Raw genomic sequence first — 11,079 nt, forward strand, 5'->3', positions numbered from 1 at the left:
GCCGAGCCCTGGGCTAGCACTGAGATTCACAGATGAATGTAGCCCAAAGCTCTGGGTGATTAAGGATGGAGAAAGTACAGGACCCACCTAACTAGACAGGGGTGGGATGGAGACAGGACTTCCGGAAGAAGTGGCATTCATCCTTCTTTTTTCGGAGCCTCCTCTCTAGTAGGCAGGCATGGTTCTGAGGCTGAGACTATAGCAGGGAACAGCCCAGCATCCTGCTCTCCCTGATGCTCCCAGAAATACTGCAGTTGATTTCCGCCAGTGACAAGCACCATGGAGGAAAGGAACAGAGTCACTGCCTATGAAGAATCAAATGGCTGGCTGGGCTTGGGGAGTTTCTGGGGTACAGAGACTGAGAAGGTGGGAGCCACGCTGAGACCTAGAGGAAGAGTATTCCAAGGCAGGGAAACAGCCAATGCAAAACCCTAAGGAGTCAGGAGGAGGACTCACAGTCCAGGGGGGCAGGGCGGGGCCAGGGGGTGATGTCAGAAAGGTGGGCAGGACCCAGGGCTGGTAGGCATCTGACCCGGGTGAATGGAGACTGACCCAGAGGGGGCCTGTGAGCAAGGGTGGAGGTGGGTGGCCTCCCACTTGTTGACTGGCCCCTTAACAACAATTTGGACAAGAATGGCTGGTCATCTCTGCCCCCTCCAGGTACACTGACAGGGAGCCTCGAGACCCTGGGAGGGTAAGCAATCCTTCCAGCCCATCGGGGTACCTCTAGGTCTCCCCAGTGCTCACAAAACCCTATGGCTTACTGAAGAAAGTTCTGGGTGTGACTGGAGGAAGGGGGAAGCTCAGCCAGGTGCCAGGGACCAGATAAGGGTATTCATACTTGGGTTCCATATGAGGGATCCTGGTCAGGTGACCAAACCTGAGAGACAATGGGGATGGAAATTGTGGCTCTAAGGTTTTTATAGTGCTTAACACAATGTGAACAAATGCAGCTTGCATTTGTTCTTGTTTGTGTGTTTGTTTTGGGACAGGGTCTTGCTATGTAGCCCAGGATGGCCTTAAATTGAAGATCCTCTTGCTTCAGCCTCCTAAGTGTTGGGATTACAATTGGATTTTTTTAAACTTTTTTTTTTTTTTTGCACTAACACTGAAGGTATAATGCTAAAGAAAATGGTGGAACTGGATGCCGGTAGCTCACACCTGTAATCCTAGATACTCAGGAGGCTGAGATCTGAGGATTGTGGTTCAAAGCCAACCCAGACAGAAAAGTCACTGAGACTTTTATCTCCAATAAACTACTCAGAAAAAGCTGGACGTACCATTGTGGCTCAAGTGGTAGAGTGCTAGTCTTGAGAAAAAGAGTCTCAGGGACAGTGTGCAGGCCTTGAGTTCAAGCCCTAGGCCTGTTTCCCCCCAAAGAAATGTGGTACTAGGTATCTTTGCCTTTTTATTTCTGGAGGGACTATTTTAATTTTTCTCCTTTTAGAAGATGGGTAAAAGGGGCTGGGAATATGGCCTAGTGGAAAGAGTGCTTGCCTCGAAGATGGGGAAAACCTACAGATTATCTTAAAAATTGCTTTTTGGTACATGTAGAAGGTGTGTGTGTGTGTGTGTGTGTGTGTGTGTGTGTGTGTGTGTATGCCAGTCCTGGGGCCTGAACTCCATCCAGGCCTGGGGGCTGTCCCTGAGCTTTTGTATCAAAGCTAGTGCTCTACCACTTGAGCTATATAGCTCCACTTCCAGCAGCTTTTTGTTAACTGGAGATAAGAGTCTCATGGACTTTCCTGCCTAGGCTGGCTTCAAACTGATATCCTTAGATCTCAGCCTCTTGAGTAGTTCGGATTACAGGCATGAGCCACTGGCACCAGGCTTAAAATTTGCCTTTTCCTTTCTTTTTTGGGATTAATGAAAGCTCTCTTCACAATTTATTAAGAACTGTGAAACATTTGGCCTGACATAGTGGCTTATACATGTAACCCCAGCTATGCAGGAGGAAAAGATTAAAAGGATTGATATTCCAGTATAATCTGAGAAAAATGTCAGTGAGACCCCGTCTCAACTGATAAAGCTGGGCTTGAGGGTGTGCACCTGTTACCCTGGCTGTGCAGGAGGTGTTGGCAGGAGGTTTGCAGTCTGAGATTGACCCTGGATCAAAACTGCTGATTGTACCTGAAAAATAACTCAAGCAAAACAGGGCTGGGTGTGTGAGGCTCGAGTGATCATGTTATTTTACCTTGTTTTCTTACTGGAAAGATTTTAACTACAGTTTCAATTTCTTTACTCAGGTTCTTTATGTCTTCTTCAGTCAGTTTTGGTAAGTGATACTTTATAAATGTAGGCATTTAATCTCCACTTTAGAAGATAGTAGAATAAGGCTTCCCGTAGTGTTTCCTCCATGTACTCCTTTTCTCTGTTGTGTTCTTCCTCTCTTTCTTAATACTGCCATGGTTTCATTGCCTGTGTGTGAGTGTGTGTATGTGCATGGGCACGTGCATGTGTGTGCTGTGTGCATGTATGTGTGTTTGCCAGTACTGGATAAATGTGCGTGTGTGCCAGAACTCTGTAGCTGTTTTACTCAAACCTGGTGCTCTACTACTTGAGTCATACCTCCACTTACAGCTTTTGGCTGATTAATCTGAGATAAAAGTCTCTCTAATTTATATACCTGGGTTGGTTTCAAACTTTGAACCTCTAAATCTCAGCCTCCTGAGTAGCTAGGATTATAAGTGTGAGCCACCAGTGCCCGGCTTACATCCTTTCTTTCTTTTTGGTCCTAGTTCTGGGGCTTGAACTCAAGGCCTGGGCACTGTCCTTGAGCTTTTGTGTTCAACACTAGCACTCTACCACTTGAGCCACAGCTCCACTTTGGGCCTTTTGGGTAGTTAATTGAGATAAGCCTCATGGACTTTTCTTCCCAGGCTGGCTTTGAACTATGATCCTCAGATCTCAGCCTCCTGATTCACATGAGCTACTGGTACTCAGCTTGTCCTTTTTAAGGATATAATTGTGGCTTTGATCTTCTCAACTGAATCATTTATTTATTTATTCTTTTGTTTATGTTGTACTGAGGAATCAAACCAAGGGCTTCCTGCATGCTAGGCAAGCACTCTACCACTAAGCCACATTCCCAGCTCTGAATCATTTTTAAAAAACTCTGATCTTCATAAACTCCACACTTAATCTCATTTCTGGTTTTTCCAAATTTCCTAGATTGGATACTTGGCTCATTAATTGTCAGCTTTTTGTGGTATGAATTTTTTATATATGGTATAATTTGTTATTATATTTCACTTGTAATTGAATTTAATTTGTACTGTGATAGGTTTTTTTTTGTTTTTTTTTTTAATGCAGGAGGCATTTAAGACCCTTTTAAACTTTAACTTCAAACTTAATTGTCCTGTGGTCATGGAAAGGCAGGCCATGTGGAAATTTATTAGTGGAGACAGGAGGGATGCCTTCTGGCTTGCTATGTGATCAAGACTGCTCCTGAAAGGAACATGTGTTCATGTATAACCTTGGAATTGAAGAAAAATGAACAAGGACTGAGGGCTTAGCTTGAAGGTAGAACCCTTGTCTAGTATACACAAGGTTCTGGGTTCAATCCCTGGCACAGTAAGCACTCAGATTCATTACATACAGTTTTGACTAAGCATGGTCCAATAGGTAAATAAAATCGGAAGAAATGTTGAAAAAGAAAAAAGGAAACCACCCCAAACTTTTAATTCCCACTCATGCACCTAGTGGTGCAGAAACGTCCCCGGTGGGTCCTGCATTTGTGGAGCTCAACACGAAAGTCTGTTTCCCCAAAAGCCATGTCAAAGCAAGTATGTATAATTGAAGTGATAAGGTGTGAATTTTAGATATGTTGGAAGGCAACATGCCATTAGCAAAAGCTGGTGGCAGTGCGGGAAAATGGACCGACATCCTGAGCATGGTGGGGGGAGGGGCAGCCCATATACCTGCAGGACCCAGAGTCTACCGTACCAGGAAGGAAGAAGGGGGGGGGGAGGGAGGGAGAGGGAGAGGGAGGGAAGGATGAAAGGTCCGTTAGATAGGGTGTAAAACATAACAGACAAGACAGATGAGGAAAAACTCACACTTTCTATACAAGTCTAAAACAAAACAGATCACTCCTCAAAGAAATAAGTATCAAATTGACAAAAGCACCAAAAAGGAGCCAAGCACTTTTATAGGCACTTTCTCAGGATCACACCTATAATCTTAGCTGCTCAGAAGACTGAGGTCTAAGGATCGAGGTTCAAAGCCAATCTGGGCAGGAAAGTCCCCATGAGACTCTTATCTACAATTAACCACTCAAAAACTGAAAGTGGTACTGTGGCTCAAACTGATGGAGCACTAGCCTTGAGCAAAAGGGCTCAGGGACAGTGCCCAAGACTTGAGTTCAAACCCCATGACTGACAGAAAAATAAAAGGGCACCAAAAAGTGTGATGGTGAGATAATTAAACTGAGAATTTTATGCCCAGATAAACTATCCTTCAAAGGTTAAAGGGCAATAAATAATAGGAGCCTGGCATCCAGCTTTTAAAAAATTTTTTTTACTTTTTCCATTTCATATTGTTGTTTACTTACTTGACAAAAAAAACATTATTCATGTCTTTTTCCAACAGAGACAAAATACACTTCTTTAATCCCTGGGTCTCTCTTTACCTCCTAGCCTCTGCCTTCACTAACAGCCCCAAGCCCCCAGTGACATTGCTTTGGGTTTGTCAAGATGGTTAAGATCTCTACCTGGGAAAGTGTCCTTTTTGTTATTTTCTTTGATCTTAGGTGTAAAAACAACAACAGGAAACTGTAACTTTACCTAGTTATCTGCTGAGCCAGCAGATATCTTTTACTATCAACTGTGGACTTTGTGCCTAATACCTGACTATAAAACTTGCCTTTAGAGTTGCAGGCAGGGCTGCACAAAGCTGGGTCCTAGAATGTTCTGGCTCCTATTAATAGCTTTTAACATATGTGTGACAGTTTAGCTGGGTATTAAAGTCTCAGTTCAAATCTCCCCACTGCCCTTTGGTCATTTAGATACTGTTTTCTTTTGCATGTAATGTATTTTGTTCCAAACTTTATTGTAGTCATTTGAGTATGTGTTAGATATAGGCTTTTCCTTCATTGTTCCATCTGGAGATCTTTTATCTTTCTGTAGTTCTAAGGTTTTTTTTTACTTCAATGTTTTCTCCTTTGATTTGTTTTCCTCTCCTGGTAGACTCACTTTTCCTCTGTTTTGGTTGATGTGATTTCAGATTGTAAAAGATACACATCATAAGCATTCAGTTCGGTGAGTTTTGACCAGTGTACACTACCTTGTAACTATGACCTCTAAGTGAGATTAAAACAACAACGACAACAACAACAAAATTTCAGCAGGTTGCTTGCAACTAACACCTCTAATCCTAGCTACTCAGGAAGCTGAGATCTGAGGATCGAGGTTGGAAGCCAGCCCAGGAGGGAAGCCTGTGAGACTCTTAACTCCAGTTAACTACCAAAAAAGCTGGATGTGAAGGAGTGGCTTAAGTGGTAGAGCGCTAGACTTGAGCAAAAAAGCTCAGGGACAACACCAAGACTCTGAGAGTTTAAGCCCTAGGACTGGTGTGTGAGTGTGCATGTGCACGCATGTGCACACACACACACACAAATTGTTTCTACCACCCAAAAGTTCCCTCATACCCTTTTCTAATCACTTTTCTCTTACAAGGCAACTGTTACTTACTGCAATAAAACTAGTCTTCTCTAAAGTTTTGTATGTGGAATCACAGGGTCACAATTCTTATTTTCCCCCAGATTCTTTGTTTGTGACAGAATCTCACTGTGTCATGCAGCCTAACTTCAAACTCACGATCCTCTTACTTCAGCCTCCCCAGTCCCCGGGGTTACAAGCGTAACCATTGTGTCTGGCTTATGTATGTGGTCATGTTTTCATTTCTTTTAACAAATACTTAAGGTATGGTCCTGTGCTACTTTATTAAAAAAAAACAAAACTCCTTTTCCAAAGTGACCTACTATTTTACTCTCATAATATAATATATTACATATTATATGTGTATAATATATATAAATTATATATACTTAACATATATTTTTGCTAGTGTTTGGTTTTGCCTGTCTCTTTGATTTGGTTTTGTTGTTCTGTGAGGTGTGAGTTGGGATTAATTTCTAGTTACTTAGTAAGTAACAATGTTATACACCTTTTTATGAACTTATTGGTAGTTTGGACAAGTTTTTCTTTGAGTGGTTCAGTCTTCTACTATGGAGTAGAAAAACTGTTCATCATTTTTTCTGTCAACTTTAGGGAATTCTTTCTTTCTTGGACCACAAGCTCATTGCCAGCCATTTATCTTGTGAATATGTTTACACCACTGTGTCTTTCATTCTTTATTTTGGGGAGGGCAGTAGTAGAGTTTGAACTTAGGGCCTTGTGTTTACTAGGCAGTTGCTCTACCCTTTGGGCCATAACCTGTTCCTTCTCCTCCTCCTCCTCCTCCTCCTCCTCCTCCTCCTCCTCCTCCTCCTCCTCCTCCTCTTCCTCCTCCTCTTCCTCCTCCTCTTCCTCCTCCTCCTCTTCTTGCTTTAATTATTTCTCAGATAGGGTTTCAAGTTTTGCTCAGGGCTAGCCTTGGATGCAATCCTCCTACCTATGCTTCCCACACAGCTGGAATTATAGGCATGTACCACCATGCCCAGCCTGTTCAATTTCTTAATACCTTCTTTGACAAAAGGTATTTTAAATTTGGATGCCAACTTATCTTTTATGAAATTAGTACACTTTCCCACCTCTGAATCATAAAGGTAACTTTTAATGATTTTTTCTAGAAACTTTATGACTCTTTAACAATTAACTTGAGTAGTCATTGTTAAATTATTAGACCAAGGTTGGCTTAGCAGTCTTTTTTGCTTTACTTCTTGTTTTCTAATCTCTCTGCTCCCTCCAGCTGATAGCCTGGTTCCCCATTCCATTCTTCACCAACCTGAGCCAAGGCATAACTCCCTCTGATCCCGGAGCTGGCTGCTCTGACCTGTTTCCCCCTGTCATGCACACATGGAATCCTCGCACACTTCTGTTTCCCCCTGTAAGGTGCCCATGGAGTCTCTACACACTTCCTGGTCCCCTTTGCCTTCACTTCTCTCGTGATTTCCCTGCTTATTTGGAATTCTCAGCCTACTTGTCAGGCAGCAGATCCCAGTGGCTTCTTGGTGCCATCTGGTTTTCATGGCCCCCCTGGGGCTCCATCTGGGTTAACTTTGAGCTCCCTCCTTGGGGGAACATCCTGGAGAGCTTAAGGCTGACCCTATCATCCCGCTTTAGTGTGCCAAGGAAAGGCGTGGCCAGGACAGGGACCCCCGGGTGTCACACACCCTGCAGTCATGGGTTTGCCCTCTCAAGGGGCCCCTTGGGACTAGGAACCCCCTCTCACACAGCCAGGAGAGGGACTGTCCTCCAGGTCAGACTCTCGGGACCAGGAGTCCTGAGGGGAGAGGCATGGAGTGCCTGGTGGCCTGAGGGTCCCCATGCTTCTACGGTGCCACCTGGGCACTTGTCCACTGCCTGGGCAGCAGTGGGGTGGAGAGGCTTGAGGAGGCCGTGCCACTAAGGGGCTTAGGGGAGACTGTAACCCTTAGGCTGGGGGTACCACTCCAGTAACAGCATGCCAGCCTAGCAAGCTCAAGAACCTCAGTTCAAATCCCAGTAACACCAAAATATAAAAAAGCAAGGAGGGCTGGGAATATGGCCTAGTGGTAGAGTGCTCACCTCATATACATGAAGCCCTGGGTTCAATTCCTCAGCATCACATATATAGAAAAAGCCAGAAATGGCGCTGTGGCTCAAGTGGTAGAGTGCTAGCCTTGAGCAAAAAGAAGCCAGGGACAGTGCTCAGACCCTGAGGTCAAGCCCCAGGACTGGCAAAACAAAACAAAAAAAGAAAGGAAGAACTCAAGCCCTGTTTTCTTTTCTAGAATATTCTCCACCACCCTAAATAGCACACCCTGCCTTTTCTCCCATGCTGCACATACCACCTCCTAGGGGAGACACTGTCTCTCTCACAAGTGCCTGGGGTTGGTGACATGGAGGGCATGCTGGGGCTGGGGCTGGCTGGAGCCCAACATCCTCCCCTTCCTCCCCCCCAACGGTTAGTACCAACAGCAAGCTGCACCTGCGCCAGCCCCACACACCACTGGCCAGGGCACTGTGACCTGGCAGGCAACACCACGAGCTGCTTGGAAAGACGTGGCACTCCCAGTTCTACAGAGAGCTGTGGTTCCAGTGGTAGAGCACCCGCCTGGAGCAAAACAGCCAAGGGACAGTGCCAGGCCCTAAGTGTGAGCCCTAGAACTGGCACAAAAACAAACAAAAGTGAAAAAGGAGGTCCTGAGTTCAAGCCTAAGTAGTCACACACATGCACACACACACACTGACACATACACACTCACACACACAAGCCAGCCTCCTCATCTGACCCTCTCCCAACCTTGCCCCACACCTGGCAACTTGGGATTCTCCAAAAGAGACTTTTGTGACCCCTGGGACTCACAATATCCCAGGTCTGCTGCTCCTTGCTGTGTGACCTTAGGCATGTTAATCAACCTCTCTGCTTAAAGTGTAGAGAAGTGTAGCTCTGCTCTGACAGCAACTCTACTGCATAGACTTCTCCCTGCAGGGCAATAAACTCTTTTTTTTTGTTGTTAGTGCTGGGAATTGAACTCAGGGCCTCACACTTGGCGGGCTGGTACTCTACCACTTAAGCCATGTCCCAGCCCCAGCCCCTCCCATTACCACTCTCTACCTGCAGCCTCTCTCGTAGCTGAGATCTTGTGGATGTACTACCACACCCAACACACCCACCTTATTGGTTGAAATGAGCTCTCAATCACTTTTTACTGGGATTGGCCTCCAATCTCAAGCTTTCCCATCTCCACCTTCAGAGTAGCTGGGATTACAGGCATGAGTTGCAGTGCCTGGCCCTCTGGGTAGCAAACCCTTGGTACAGTCTGCTGGCCCCTGCAGGGTGATTCCTAAACACAGGGTGAGGGCACAAAGGGGTGACTGGCCCTGACATACAGAGGCAGAGCCTGAGGCTGCAGAAGGCGCAGCCATGCATGACTCCAGAACACGTGTGGGCTCTGGCTGTGCCCTGAGCTGCAGATGGCTTTTGTAGCTCTCACCCCAACGGGCCAGGAGTCCATGAGGAGAGAACAAGGGTGGGCTGGACAATCAGGGACTCACGTGACCTGGGACAGAGCCCAGGGTACCCGAGAAGAAAGAGGAGGAGCTCCGGAGGCCGGACTTAGCAGCCAGGAGGCTGGGCTTCCCCAAGCTGCAAGCTGGGGCCTGAGCCGGGGTGCAAGGCCCAGGGGACAAGTGGGCCAGCAACCCCACCACTGTGCACCCCGAGGTGCTGGACCTGGGGCTGTATCCGCAGAGGGTGCAGTCCGGTGGAGTTGGGCATCCTGGTGTGAACCCTGAACCCCCGTGTGCCACCGGCTAGATTCTCATTCCGTGCTGAGATCTCAACAATCCAGGAAAGATGGCGACAGTGAGGTGACTTTCCTGGTGAGGCATCTCTGACCTCTACTTGAAATGGCACTGCCCCTCCCTCCCTTCCTTCCCTCCTCCCGTCCTCCCTTCCTCCATCTTCCTGTAGTCTGCATCCCGGGATGGGCTCTGTCTCCAGCAGCTGCCAGGTCTCAGCTGTCTTCCCAGGTTCTGGCATGTACTAGCTGCTCAGTAAACCATAGTCTAGAACACTCCACTGAGCCACAAACAGGAGGCCCTGGGGCACAGGAGGCATGTGGCTGACAGCTGGATCTGAGCTGCCCAGAAAAGCATTGAGGGCCCAGATTTCAAGCCCACTGGGCTTTCTGGCCTCAGCTGACCAGCAGCAGGCTCTCTTGTTTCTTTTAGCTTTGCAGCCATTCCAAAGTGGAGCAAACTGTCGCTAAGAACAGGTCACACGGCCCCACCCTGGCCTCCCCAGCTGCAGGGAGCTGGGCAGATGGACATAGACTGGCCCTGCTCATTGTTATATTTTATTTTAATGTTTAAAATAGAATTTCATGGCTAATATTAAGGTGTGGTACGGAGGGGTTACCATTTCATAAGTCAGGCACTGAGTACATTCTGCTCTTTGGACAGTGTCACTCCTTCCTTTGCTTTACCCCCCCAGGCTCCCCCCACCCCCCATCCCTGCCCACAAGTTACACAGTTCATGTTCCATATCGTGTCTACTGAACGCCATGGCTGTCTTTGTTCACCCTTCCTCCCTCCCTGCACTCTCTGCTGCACCTAAAAAGACAAAAAAAGCAAAAACATCACCACCAAAAACAATAAGAAAGAAATCCATGCTCCCATTTCCTGGGATTCGTTTTTTGATCACTCATATTTTTCAGCGTCCCAGAGGAGTTACACTTTTGAGCTACTTGCCTAAGTGCAACCTCCTTTAGTCGCACTGTTTGCGTGAGAATGCCTGGAGTACTGTGTAGCTGATTGTGTCCAGTTACAGTTGAGGTCTAGCGTCTACATATGAGAGGGGAAACTAGGTGCTCTTTGTTTCTCTGAGCTTGGCTTACCTCACTTAACATGATTTGTTCTAGGTCCATCCATGACCCTGCGAATGACATAATTTTATTCTTTCTAATGTCTGTGTAAAATCCCATTGGGTATAGGTACCAGATGTTTTTTGGATCCACTCATCTAGTGTAGGGCATCCGGGCTGTTCCCATAACTTGGCTATTGTGAATAGTGCCACAATGAACATGGGGGTGCAGATGTCTTTATGGTATCCTGACTTGTGATGTTATGGGGAGATGCCCAGGAGTGGCATGGTTGGGTCACAGGGAAGATCTATGCTCAGGGTTTTGTTTTGTTTTGTTTTTTTAAAGAAATGTCCAGACTGCTGTCCAGAGCAGTTATACTCGTTGGCATTCCCACCAGCAATACAGTAGGGTTCCTCACCAGCATTTGTTATTGTTCAACTTCACAATATTGGCCAATCTAACTGTGGTGTGATGGGATCTCAGACTTATTTTGATTTGCATTTCCTTTATGGCCAGGGATGATGAGCATTTCCTCATGTGTTTCTTTGCCATTCTTTTTTTTTTTTTTT

At 46.2% G+C, this 11,079-nt stretch overlaps 1 protein-coding gene across 3 annotated transcripts in view; it reads left to right on the top strand.

Annotated features, from left to right (window-relative positions):
* The window catches only part of Alpl (alkaline phosphatase, biomineralization associated), a 52,207-nt gene that overhangs the window by 13,207 nt on the left and 27,921 nt on the right, over positions 1–11,079 (top strand). Inside the window, exon 2 of one of the 3 annotated variants that reach the window (XM_048350444.1) lies at positions 2,247–2,275. The exons of 1 other annotated variant lie outside the window; for it this stretch is intronic. The gene's annotated coding sequence lies outside the window, so the exon portion shown is untranslated. Of the gene's footprint in view, positions 1–2,246; positions 2,276–10,952; positions 10,977–11,079 lie in introns of those variants that run through there. One more of the 3 variants, XM_048350445.1, reaches the window with a different exon arrangement.

Source organism: Perognathus longimembris, chromosome 7 (assembly GCF_023159225.1).
Source record: "Perognathus longimembris pacificus isolate PPM17 chromosome 7, ASM2315922v1, whole genome shotgun sequence".
Taxonomy (NCBI): Eukaryota; Metazoa; Chordata; class Mammalia; order Rodentia; family Heteromyidae; genus Perognathus; species Perognathus longimembris.